Source organism: Grus americana, unplaced genomic scaffold (assembly GCF_028858705.1).
Source record: "Grus americana isolate bGruAme1 unplaced genomic scaffold, bGruAme1.mat scaffold_82, whole genome shotgun sequence".
Lineage (NCBI taxonomy): Eukaryota > Metazoa > Chordata > Aves > Gruiformes > Gruidae > Grus > Grus americana.
In genome coordinates this window covers 674,337-681,483 of record NW_026562023.1, presented here as the reverse complement: position 1 = coordinate 681,483, position 7,147 = coordinate 674,337, and the positions used below count along the sequence as shown (strand labels likewise).

Here is a 7,147-nt window from a genome sequence, read left to right as displayed (position 1 = left end):
CATTCTCCCTTTGAACCCTTATTTGGTGTTTCTGAGGTGGTTATAACGGTGCTTTCTGCCTTGATTAGCAGCTACATTACACTAGTACTCTTTTTCTCATCTGTAGTGTCCTGTAGCCACCTAAGTTATCACCTTGTTAGAGGCGCCATGGCTCAGGATGAACATCAGCACAGGTACTTTCAATGTTGGAGGTTCATTCCAGAGGGACCTTGACACACCTGGGGATTTGGCCAGCCGAAACTTGAAGATTCAGAGGGAAAAGCTGCAGAACAACTCCGTGCAGCAGCACATATATTTTTTTCCTATTTGCAAGCAAAGAAAAGTCAAGCACGATAAAGTTTCATCGACAATAAAACACACTCTGCACCATATGCTTACTACAAGCTGCCTCTAATGATGTTGCATTTCTACAAGGGATAATCTTATGAGAAATGTTTTAGACAGGTAGGTGCCAAAAGCTAGCTATAAACACAGCTAAAGAGTTGGCTAAAGAGCAAATTAGACTAGTGTTGTGATTTAATCTGGTCAGCAGCTAAACCAACCCCACAGCTGTTCTCTAACTCCCCTTCCTGGGATGGGGGAGGGAATTGAAAAAGGAATAAAAGGAAATCTTGTGAGTTGAGATAAAGACACTTTGATAGGACAGAAAAGGATGATGACGATGTTAATAATAACAACAATAACAATAACAGAATATATAAAACAAATGATGAACAGCACAATTTCTCACCACCTGAAGTCAATGCTCAGCAAGTTCCTGAGCCACCTCATCTCCTGGACAACCCCCCAGTTCTATATGGAGCATGATGTCATAGGGTAAGGAATATCCCTTTGGTCAGTTTGGGTCAGCTGTCCTGGCTGTGTCCCCTCCCAGCTCCTTGGTGCCCCCCACCTTCTCGTTGGCAGGCCATATGAGAAGATGAAAAGTCCTTGACTGCTTGGCAACAACTAAAACCATCAGTGTGTTACCAACAATACTCTCATCCTAAATCCAAAACACAGCACTATCCCAACTGCTAGGAAGAAAATTAACTCCGTCCCTGCCAGGGGGAGGAGAAAAGTAGAGTGTAATGGAAAAGGCCTTTGTCTAGACAGTCTGCTGGAAAGATGACTTCAGAAATGGTTGTTGTTATCAGGAGAGGTGAAAATATAGGAAAGATCAGGGAAATTAAAAACTCCATATAATGGGCAGAGTAGTGATGATGAAGGTACAGGGGAAGATCAATATTTCTTTTGAATATCCCTTTTCAAAGTTCACAGGCTTGGTAGAGGTCTCTTGTGAGTGAGGACGTGCAAAAACTGCACCCGTCTTGGAAAGTGGCCAACATTGCGACGCAGGGAACCCCAGGCTGCACCAGCTCACTTTGGTGAGGAGTGTGCCATCAGGTAGAGTCTTCTCAGGTGACATACCTGGGCACCCAGATGAGAAGAACGTGTCCACAAGCCGTCAGCATGGACTTCCCAAGGGTATATCATGCCTCACTGTGGTGGGTTGACCCTGGCTGGGGGCCAGGTGCCCACCAGAGCCGCTCTCTCACTCCCCTTATTCACTAAACAGGGGAGAAAAGGCATAACGAAATGCTTGTAGGTCGAGATAAGGACAGGGAGAGATCACTCACTAATTGTTGTCACGAGCAAAACAGACCAAACTTAGAGAGGGAATTCATCTAATTTATTACTAGGCAAAACAGAGTAGAGGAATGAGAAAATAAAATCAACTCTTAAAACACTTCCCCCCACCCCTCCCATCTTCCCGGGCTCAACTTCACTCCCGGCTTCAACCTTCCCCCCCTCAGCGGCACAGGGGGACAGGGAGTGGGGGTTACGGTCAGTTCATCTCACGGTGTTTCTGCCGCTTCTTCATCCTCAGGGGGAGGACTCCTCTCATCGTTCCCCTGCTCCAGCATGGAGTCCCTCTCACGGGGTGCAGACCTTCAGGAGCAAACTGCTCCAGCGTGGGGTCCCCCACGGGGTCACAAGTCCTGCCAGCAAACCTGCCCTGGCGTGGGCTCCCCTCTTCACGGGTCCACCGGTCCAGCCTGGAACTTGCTCCAGCGTGGGCTTCCCACGGGCCGCAGCCTCCTTCAGGTGCCTCCACCTGCTCCGGCGTGGGGTCCTCTACGGGCTGCAGGTGGAATCTCTACACCCCCTCATCCTTCCTCCATGGGCTGCAGGGGGACAGCCTGCTTCACCATGGCCTTCACCACGGGCTGCAGGGGGATCTCTGCTCCGGCGCCTGGAGCTCCTCCTCCCCCTCCATCTGCACTGACCTTGGTGTCTGCAGAGTTTCTTACATCTTCTCACTCCTCTCTCCGGCTGCAAAAGCTCTCTCTAAGTGTTTTTCTACTTCTTAAATATGTTATCACAGAGGCGCTGATTGGCTTGGCCTTGGCCAGCGGTGGGCCCGTCTTGGAGCCGGCTGGCATTGGCTCTTTGAGACACAGGGGGAGCTTCTAGCAGCTTCTCACAGAAGCCACCCCTGTAGCCCCCCCCCTACCAAAACCCTGCCACGCAAACCCAACATACTCACCAACCTGGTTGCCTTCACGATGAACTAACTGCAGTTATGCATGAGGCGAGAAGAGGGGCCATCGTTTACGTCAGCTTCAGCAAGACACATGGCATGATCTCCCTCACTATTCTTGCTCCCACGTTAGGCCATTACAGTCTGGAGGGGGAGACAAACAGATGGGTAAAACACCAGCTGGATGATCAGGCTGGGAGCGCAGTGGTGAAGGGGTCATACCCTACGTGGAGGCCAGTGAGACATCCTGGGGCATCGTGGGGCAGCACAGGGGATGCTCCTGGGCCCTGTGCAATTTATCACCTGCATCCATGACCTGGAGGAGGCAACTCTCACCACGTGTGTCAATGACACTAAATGGGGGGGGGGGATCGTTCCTGTGCCTTAGCAAAGCCGTTCAGGGGAAACGTGCCAGGCAGAAGGACTGTCCTGTCAGGAACTTCATGACAGAGAAGACAGACAAAGGCCAGGTCCTGCACCTGGGACAGACTGATACCAGCAGTGGCCGGGGCTGAGGAATGCCTGGCTGGGGATCAGCCCTGCCTCAAAGGCCCTGGTGGTGCTGGGGGACAAACGACAACGATCGATCCCACCGTGCGACCTGCTAGCAAAGGCCACCAGCGGTGTCCTGTAGTGTGTGAACTGGAGTGTCAGCAGGAGAGTGAGGGAAGCGACTGTGTCCCCCTGCTTATCGCTCTGTAGACCATCTGTACGCTGCTGTGTCAAGTTTGGGGCCCCCCCTGGGGAGGGGGAGGAGGAGGAGGGAGTGAGCAGCTGTGTGCCTGCTGGGCTGTTGGCCAGTCAAGCCACCCCATGGAGGAAGATGTTGATAACTGGGAGCGAGCGCAGTGGGAGGCCTCCGAGATGCTCAGGGGCTGGAGCACTTGCCTGGGAGGAGAAACTGAGGGGAAGAACCTTGTTCAGCCTGCAGAAGAGGCGGCCTCAGGAACCTCGTAGCAGCCTGCCAGTCCCTACGGAGACTTCTTCGGGAAGATGGAGCCAGTCTGGTCACCATGGTGCTCGGCAGGGGGAAAACAGACAAGAGTTAGATGATGGAATAAGGCAGGTTCAGCGCAGAGATAAGGAAAATCTTTTTCTCCACGAGGGTATCCAAGCATTGGAACTGGTTTCACACCTTGGGTGTTTTCCAGCCCCAACTGGATAAAGCCTTGAGCAACGCTGTCTGACTCCATACCTGATTCTGTTGTGAGCAGGACGCCAGAGCAGAGACCTCCTGAAATCCCAGGTGGTTTCCAGGGCAATGACGGAGAGAAAAAGAGGTCACCGCTGCCTCCTGCAGCATCAGGGACTGAGGAGTGTGCTCCTGCCTCTTGGCTCCTGACAACGGTAAGTGCCTTTTGGCCTGCCCTGAAATGCGGAGATAGTGTGGCAGCACAGACACCGCCAGCAGCAGCTGCAGGCATCTGTCCAGCTTGGCCGGGCTCACTGGAACGGGCTTCCTTCAGCTCTGAGAAATGCCGCCTGTGAGACAGTCACCGTATGAGAAGTTCTCTGGCAGTTTCCCGTCAGCAAAGCTGGCCGGAACTCTGCTCTACCTGTGATCTTGTGAAGCACTGAGACATCGGAGAGTTACAAAGAATAGGCTGTATGTCTGAGGGCATTTTGAAATGACCAGGAAATGCTGGCATGTGGATAACCTGCATACAAATGGGTGCTTTGAGTTAAAGCCTTAATTTAACATACATGTGGGTATCTCACAGTTTTTTCAGAAAACAAAGGTATTTCTTTTTTTCGGTACACTTACATGAATCAGTAGGTAGATTAGAAAACAATCATGGTGACTTTTCCCTCACACCAACCCCAATGTTGTCTTGGAAACAAAGGTAACAAAGGAACAAACCTCTGTGAGATACATAAAACTCACAGGAAAAAGGCAGGAATGCCTTGGAAAAAGAATCAAACTACTAGGACCACATGTTTTTGTGAATCCAGATTTTTCTCTTGAGAAAACCCTTCTGTGTTTTTCATTTGGCTAATCTGAATGCTTTAATTCCATGTTTTATGACCTGCTGTTCTCCTCAGTAATGCATCAGAGTTTAAGAAGACTTTGCAAAGGGAGTTAGCGATGGCTGGGGAGACACCGCCAGCATCCTCAGTCCTCTGCCTGGAAGAGCATATTCCTTCCCCATGTCAAACTGAGCTTCTTAAACATCTTTCAGCTGAGTCTCTTCTTCATAGGAAGACACCTGCTACTGCAGTGCGGCTTGCTTGGAGCTCACATCCTGCAAGTGCGCCCCGCAAGAAGTCTTGATGCTCTGGGAAGGTGGGAAATGCAAAGGGAAGGCTCAGTTCCCCAGGCAGCAAGAGCATTGCTCTGCTTCTGCGAGGGCTTGCAGGGGAGAGGGAAGCATTGCAGGGCTGGGATCAGAGCGAATGGGCCCTCGGCTGGATTTGTAAGCTGTCAGAAATCCAAGTGACAGAGCAGGAAACTTAGGAAAGCTGAATAATTCAGGACTCATGGAGAAGTTACAAGTGTCTGACCTGTTCAGAAAAAGTGGGTATCGTCAGGACATGACCCAATTTTAATCACCTTCTTCTCTGTATGACTGAAAACTGCATGAAGCCGTTTGATTGCTTGCATAAACATGTCTTTTAGCACCCTGAAAACTTGTGGTTGATGCAGAGACTGCTGCTCATCTGTGTTGTTAAGAAGTCCCATGGATGCATCAGTATTACTCGATTCCTTGACGGACAGAAGCCTGTTTTAATTTTGATGGGATTCACCCTTCGCCATGTAAAAATGAATGATTCGGATCTAAATATATTCTCCCAGATCTTTTGTGTGGACACAGTATCAAGAGATGAGCTCTTACACATGAGGAATGCTGGGATTAATGTCTCTCACTAAGGTCTAAAAATCAAGCCATGCCTTGCCTTGCTTTGTTTTGATTGCCTCTCTGTGCCCAGCCCAGCCTTGCTTTCTCTTCCCCTTTTTCGTCCCTCTCCTCCTTTTCACCCTATGTCTTCTTAATGTTCTTACATTCAATGCAGCTCCTACAAGATCTGGACAAGGAACGTAAGCAAGACTGTTCTTAAAGGGGCTAATATTGATCCATTCTCTTCCTTTTCTCTCATCTCTCACCAGATATCCTAGGTAATAAAATCACCTCTAAAAAAAGAAAGTCAAGTTTCTGTTATCCATGTGACAAAACCCAGACATTCAGGCTCAAGGATTCTGTTCTCTCCTCCCTTTACAAACCTCCCTGCAGCAAGCAACCCATGTTAGATTGCCAAATGTTCATGCATATCTTGGTCAAGCTTGCCTAACCCTGCAATCACGTGTCTGCTGATGTTTGTAATCTTTCTCCAGGCTTGGAGTGTACGTGATGGTGGACAAGCCATCAGCATCCTCTAAGAGCCTGTGGTTTGGCTTGCTCTGCATAGGGAAAATGCCCCAAAGAAAAGGCTTGGAGAACCACACCGTTGGATCTGGATTCATTCTCCTGGGATTTTCTGAGCACTCCAGCCTGCAGGGCCTGTGCTTCACCATATTCCTGCTCATCTACCTCGTGGCTCTCACAAGGAACAGCCTGATTGCACTCATCACAGTGCTGGACTCAAGCCTCCACAGCCCCATGTATTTCTTCCTGAGGAACCTGTCCTTCCTGGAGATCTGCTCCACGTCAGTCACTCTGCCAAAAATGCTGGTGGGTTTCCTGATGGAAGACAGCAGGATCTCCTTCCTTGGCTGTGCTGCCCAGCTCTATTTCCTGGTTTTGCTGGGCAGCATCGAATGCCTTCTCCTGGCTGCCATGGCCTACGACCGCTACATAGCCATCTGTGACCCCCTGCACTACACCCTCATCATGAGCAGGGGTGTCTGCATCAGACTGCTGGTGGGGTCGTGGGTGGTCATCGTACCAGTGCAAGTAGGACAGACCTACCAGGTGTTCACTTTGCCCTTCTGTGCATCCCTGGACCTTTCGCCACTTTTTCCCCCCTCTGCTGGAACTGGCCTGTGCAGACACTTTCTGGAACCAAGTGATGCTGTACACCATCATCCTGGTCTTTGCGATCCTTCCCTTCTCCTTCATAGTTATTTCTTACATTAAAATTATCAGGGCAATTCTGAGAATACCTTCAGTTCTGGGCAGACACAAAGCCTTTTCCACCTGCTCTTCACACCTCGGGGTGGTGACGCTCTTCTATGGCTCAGCCACAGTTGTCTACTTAAAGCGACGGTCAAGGGATTCTGTAGACCCTGACAAGTACCTTGCCCTGTTCTACACAATTGTGACCCCCATGTTTAACCCTGTCACCTATAGCCTGAGGAACAGGGAAGTGAGAATTGCCTTGAAGAGACTCCTATGGACAAAGTGATACTACAGAGTATGTAAAATAGCCCCAAATAGTCCCAAATGCCCCACTGGGGTACGTGGTTGTCTGAAAAAAGGCATCCCACATTTGCCCCAAAAAACCCCACATGTCCAGCTTGGCTTCCATCCTCCTCAAGAAGGGGGAAGGTGGCCTGAGCCATTCCTGGTATGTCATGCCCCACCGTGATTAATGCAAACAGCTCCTTCAAGCTCTGTCTGACCAATGTAAAGTTAAAGGGAAATAGCCGAATCGTGGTCAGTAGTCAAGGAGGCCCAAAGTGTGACA

The 7,147-nt window shown here is 50.0% G+C and overlaps 1 pseudogene; it reads left to right on the top strand.

Annotated features, from left to right (window-relative positions):
• Positions 1 to 5,871: 5,871 nt before the first annotated feature.
• Positions 5,872 to 6,865, top strand: LOC129201170 (olfactory receptor 10AG1-like; annotated as a pseudogene).
• Positions 6,866 to 7,147: the final 282 nt, after the last annotated feature.